We start from the raw sequence: 6,452 nt of genomic DNA, 5'->3' as shown, positions 1-6,452 counted from the left end.
ATTGACTTTTGTTTGCGAACAAGTTTAGAATTAACTAAACTATGTTCTAGTGATTTCAAGTTTAAACCTTCGAATAAGGTAGTTTTATATATATGAATCGAATGATGTTATGAACATCATTACTACCTCAGGTTTTGTGGATAAACCTACTGGAAATTAAAAAAATAGATCAAGCTTCAAAGGATCCTTGGATGGCTTGAAAGTTCTTGAAGCAGAATCATGACACGAAAACAAGTTCAAGTAAGATTCCCACTCGAAATAAGATTGTTATAGTTATAGAAATTGAATTAAAGTTTGAATATGAGTATTACCTTGTATTAGAAAGATATATTAATAAGAAAAATTTCTTGAGGTTGGATGATCACTTTACAAGATTGGAAGTAAGCTAGCAAACTTGGAAGTATTCTTGATTTTATGAAACCAGAACTTATAGAATTTATGAAGAACACTTAAAACTTGAAGATAGAACTTGAGAGAGATCAATTAGATGAAGAAAATTGAAGAATTAAAGTGTTTGTAGGTGTTTTTGGTCGTTGGTATATGGATAAGATATAAAGGATGTGTAATTTTGTTTACTTGTAAATAAGTCATGAATGATTACTAATATTTTTGTAATTTTATGAGATATTTAATGCTAGTTGCCAAATGATGGTTCCCATATGTGTTAGGTGACTCACATTGGCTGGCTAAGAGCTGATCATTGGAGTGTATATACCAATAGTACATACATCTAAAAGCTGTGTATTGTACGGGTACGAATACGGGTGCATACGAGTAGAATTGTTGATGAAACTGAACGAGGATGTAATTGTAAGCATTTTTGTTAAGTAGAAGTATTTTGATAAGTGTTTTGAAGTCTTTCAAAAGTTTATGAATACATATTAAAACACTACATGTATATACGTTTTAACTGAGTTGTTAAGTCATCGTTAGTCGTTACATGTAAATGTTGATTTGAAACCTTTAAGTTAACGATCTTGTTAAATGTTGTTAACCCAATGTTTATTATATCTAATGAGATGTTAAATTATTATATTATAATGATATTATGATATCTTAATATATCTTAATATGATATATATATACATTTAAATGTCGTTACAACGATAATCGTTACATATATGTCTCGTTTCGAAATCCTTAAGTTAGTAGTCTTGATTTTACATATGTAGTTCATTGTTAATATACATAATGACATGTTTACTTATCATTTATCATGATTAAACATAGTGTAACAATATCTTAATATGATTCATATGTAATTAGTAAGACGTTGTTATAACGATAATCATTATATATATCGTTTCGAGTTTCTTAATTCAATAAACACAATTTTATGTATATAACTCATTATTAAAATACCTAATGAGATACTTACTTATCATAATATCATGTTAACTATATATATAATCATATATATGTCATCATATAGTTTTTACAAGTTTTAACGTTCGTGAATCGCCGGTCAACTTGGGTGGTCAATTGTCTATATGAAACCTATTTCAATTAATCAAGTCTTAACAAGTTTGATTGCTTAACATGTTAGAAACACTTAATCATGTAAATATCAATTTCATTTAATATATATAAACATGGAAAAGTTCGGGTCACTACAAACTATAGCTCACCAACCTTTGTGTTGACGTTTTTAAGCATGTTTTTCTCAGGTGCTTAAGGTTTGCTTGCTTCCGCTGTACTAGTCATGCTTTGTAGACACCCGCTGCGCTTATTAGAGATGTCACCGCATGAAACGTTTATTTTGCATTCAAACAATATTACTTTTGAAACAATGTATTTGTAACGACCCATGGGTCACGTACTATTATTTTTTCTTGCTATTCGTTGAAGCATACTTTCGGATGTTAAACATTTGATGTTGGTTAAAATGTCACCTTTTATCATGAATGCAAACTCTTTTTGAAACAGCATATAGTATTTGACCTTGTAATGATCCTGTTGTTGATGATTCGTACATGATGGTTTTGTACGGGGCATCACATTTGGTATCAGAGCATTAATTGTAGGAAATTAGTGGCATTAGTGAGTCTAGACCGGACCGAGTAAGATTCACTAATAGGACTAATCTACAACTTGCTAGTTTACTTGTTTCTGCGGAACTTACTGCATGCTGCTGCTTACTTTTACTGCTATATGCCGTATGCTACTACATGATTTCACTACTGCATGCTACTATCTGCTTTCGATTGCATGATACTTGTCGTTATTGCCATGCTATTTATTGCTATACATGATCTAGACTGTCGTAGTTACTTTACCTAATACGTGCTTGCTTTATGACTTACTGACATGAAAAAAGTTATTTTTCCTTGTTCAGATGTTGGATATTCCACCTGTTATCATTTTGGAGAGCGATACAGACTCGTCCGCCACCTCGCCTGCCATGGTTACCGATTCTCAGATCCCGTCGTCGACACCTTCCAGTGACTCTGGCACTTCATCCTCTGGAGCCAGTAGCCATGCACCCGACCCAGTGATCACCTCGGACGGAGCCGAGGACCTACAGGATATTCCAGCTCCACTTGTCCCAGGACCCTCGGAGCCACAGCACCATTCTGGTGGTGCTGTGATTCCCGCGGAACTTGGGGAAGGTCAGTTCTATAATGAGCATAACTATTGGTGCCGACGCCTTCCTGATGGACGTCTCGTGCCGATCCTGCCTTTCAGATACCGACAGATGATGGCCGGCCGAGCAGAGCCACCCGTGCAGCCACCCTCAGATGATTTCGACGACTCATCATCTGACGACTCATCCTCTGATGACTCCAGTGATGAGGATTCCGACGAGGATCCTGAGGAAGCACCCGTGCAGCCACCCTCTACCCCGTCGAAGAAGCAGTATCGTTTCGACGGTACTGTTATTCCTGGGGTTAACGGAGGGAGATCATCCGTTAACGCACATGGACTGAGGACTAGAGTTACCACCCGTAAGCGGCTTATGCTGTATCCTGCTGATCTGTTCATACGTAAGGCTCCCCGATACGCAGCATCTACTTCTGGTGTTGGACCGTCTGCACCACCCGCACCACCAGCACCACCTGCACCATCAGCACCGCCTGCTCCACCAGCCTCTCCCTCTGTCAAGGAACTGACGAGAGAGGTGGATATCCTCCGTGCTCGGGTAACTGAGCTCGAGGACCAGGTGTCCCACATGATGGACATCCTTTACCCACCGTCACCTTAGGGTTATTGTAGTAGATCTCATTATGTAATCTCATTTGTAGTTTTATATTTTATTTATGTATTGTACGAACCTATGCGGTGGTATACAACTTATTAATTAATGAATGGAACTTTGTGTTGTTTAATCTTTGTACAGTTTCTATTTACATTACAGTGTGATGACTTTGTGGTATCTGAATCTATTTGCGTTACTTAATAAACATGTGATGTTTTGATTCCATGTTGGTTACCATATATTGTATTATTATTTATTGAATACTGGATTTTGACTTGAGTCAAAAATTTTGTTTAGAACATCAATGGCCAACGGAAGATCAACGCCAACCGCAGCACAGATCGAGGAAATGATCGCTGAACATGTGGCCGCAGCTTTAGCGGAAAGGAACCCCCAAGCTCCACCAGTTAACCAGCCCATTCGTAATGGGTTCACATACAAAGAGTTTCAAAGCTGCAAGCCCCACAACTTTAGTGGTACTGAGGGGCCAGTTGGTCTCACTAGGTGGTTTGTGAAATTAGAATCTATGTTCCGTGTTAGTAACTGCTCAGAGACGGACAAAACCAAGTATGCCTCATGTACGCTGTCAGACGGCGCACTAACCTGGTGGAACACACTGGCTCAAGCAAAGGGTATTGATGAGGTATATGCTACGCCGTGGGAAGAATTCAAGGGGGCCATGATTGAAGAGTGCTGTCCCCGAACAGAGATCTAGAAAATGGATATTGAGTTTGGGTAGTTGAAGGTTGTGGGAAACGATCTCGATGGTTACAACCGTAGATATCTGGAACTAGCCCTGATGTGTCCTACCATGGTTACCCCGGAGTTTAAGCGTATGGAAAGGTACTTGTGGGGACTTCCTAAGTCCATTAAGGGAAATGTCACCTCATCTAAACCACCAAACGTCCCGGAAGCAATGCACATGGTGCACACCTTAATGAACTAAATTATCAGCGATGAACCAGAGAAGGCAAAATCCGAAGCGGGTAGTAGTGATAAGCGTAGGTGGGACAACAACAAGGGAGAGCCTATGATCAAACCCCCACTAAGAGGCACAACAACGGTGGGAATCTCAATCCAAACACCAACTCGAACCCCAACTACAAGGGCAGTCTGCTACAGTGCAAGAGGTGCTACAAGCACCATACCGGGTACTGTAACTTTGTTTGTGAAAAGTTCAAAAGGACCGGGCATATTGGCAAGGACTGCAAGATCACCACCATGACTGGGAAGCCGAACCCCAATGGACCGAGAAAGTGTTATGAATGCGGACAGACAGGCCACTTCAGAAATGAGTGTCCCAACAAGCGAAGGGACAGCGGACCACCGCGTGGCAGAGCTTTCAATGTAAATGCAAGGGATGCTGGTGAGAACCCCGACTTGGTGACAGGTATATTCACTATCAACAATCTATTAGCTTCTGTCCTATTTGATACTAGTGCCGATAGAAGTTATGTATGTAGATACTTTTGCTCTAAGATAAATTGGTCGTTAGTTCCTTTAAAGGAGAGTATGCTTGTAGAGGTAGCCAATGGAAAACTTGAGAAAGTTGACCAAATTAGCCTAGGAGCTATTATCAGTATAGCTGGTGTGGATTTTGAGATTGACTTGATACCCATTAAGTTGGGAAGCTTTGATGTTATTATCGGTATGGACTGGTTGACCAAGATAAGGGCTAACATTATCTGTGGAGATAAAGCTCTTCGTATACCACACAGAGAAGGTGAGCCACTGATTATTTACGGAGAGAGATTTAGTTCGAAACTGAATCTCATTAGTTGCATGAAAGCGCAAAAGATCATGAAGAAAGGACGTCTTGCTGTTTTGGCACATGTGAAAACGTTAGAAACTAAAGTGAAGAGCGTGGATGACGTACGAATTGTGAACGAATTTTCCGATGTCTTCCTGGAAGAATTGCCTGGATTACCGCCACTGAAAGCAGTGGAGTTTCAGATTGATTTAGTGCCAGGAGCTGCACCTGTAGCTCGCGCACCTTATCGACTCGCACCTTCCGGAATGCAAGAGTTGCAGAGTTAATTACAAGAACTGCTAGACCGTGGATTTATCCAACCAAGTTTTTCGCCTTGGGGCGCACCTGTTTTGTTTGTGAAGAAGAAGGATGGATCCTTCCGCATGTGTATCGACTACCGTGAACTCAACAAATTGACGATCAAGAATCGGTATCCTCTTCCCCGAATTAACGATCTTTTTGATCAACTACAAGGATTGAGTGTTTACTCTAAGATCGATTTGCTATCCGGTTATCACCAGTTAAGGGTGAAAGAGAGCGATGTGATGAAGACTGCATTCAGAACTCGTTATGGTCATTATGAGTTTTTCGTGATGCCATTCGGTTTAACCAACGCACCTGCCGTATTCATGGACCTCAGGAATCGTGTCTGCAAGCCATACTTGGATAAGTTCGTTATCGTCTTCATAGATGATATCCTCATCTACTCCAAAAGCAAAGAAGAACATGAGCAACATCTTCGTCTAGTGCTTGAACTCTTGAGACAAGAGAAACTTTACGCCAAATTCTCCAAGTGTGAGTTTTGGTTGAAGGAAGTCCAATTTCTGGGTCATGTTGTGAGCGACCAGGGTATCAAAGTTGATCCCACAAAGATTAAAGCTATCAGCAAGTGGGAAACCCCCACTACTCCGACTCATATTCACCAATTTTTAGGCCTCGCCGGTTACTACCGAAGATTTATTGAAGGTTTCTTTCTGATTGCGCGTCCTTTGACCGCGCTGACTCACAAAGGGAAGAAGTTCATTTGGGAACCCGAACAGGAATCTGCATTTCAAACTTTGAAAAAGAAGTTAACCAACGCACCTATCTTATCACTTCCTGAAGTCAGTGACGATTTCGTCGTTTATTGCGATGCTTCGAAAAGTGGTTTTGGTTGTGTACTGATGCAACGCACAAAGGTTATCGCTTACGTGAAATGTCCCGTTCTTATTGATTAAAAACGTTCCATATTAATTGATTTCGTTGCGAGATTTTGACCTCTATATGAGACGTTTTTCAAAGACTGCATTCATTTTTAAAACAAACCATAACCTTTATTTTATAAATAAAGGTTTAAAAAGCTTTACGTAGATTATCAAATAATTATAATCTAAAATATCCTATTTACACACGACCATTACATAATGGTTTACAATACAAATATGTTACATCGAAATCAGTTTCTTGAATGCAGTTTTTACACAATATCAAACAAACATGGACTCCAAATCTTGTCCTTATTTTAGT

This window comes from Rutidosis leptorrhynchoides, chromosome 11 (genome assembly GCF_046630445.1).
Source record: "Rutidosis leptorrhynchoides isolate AG116_Rl617_1_P2 chromosome 11, CSIRO_AGI_Rlap_v1, whole genome shotgun sequence".
In the NCBI taxonomy this organism is placed as follows: Eukaryota; Viridiplantae; Streptophyta; class Magnoliopsida; order Asterales; family Asteraceae; genus Rutidosis; species Rutidosis leptorrhynchoides.
This window is presented reverse-complemented; position numbering follows the sequence as displayed.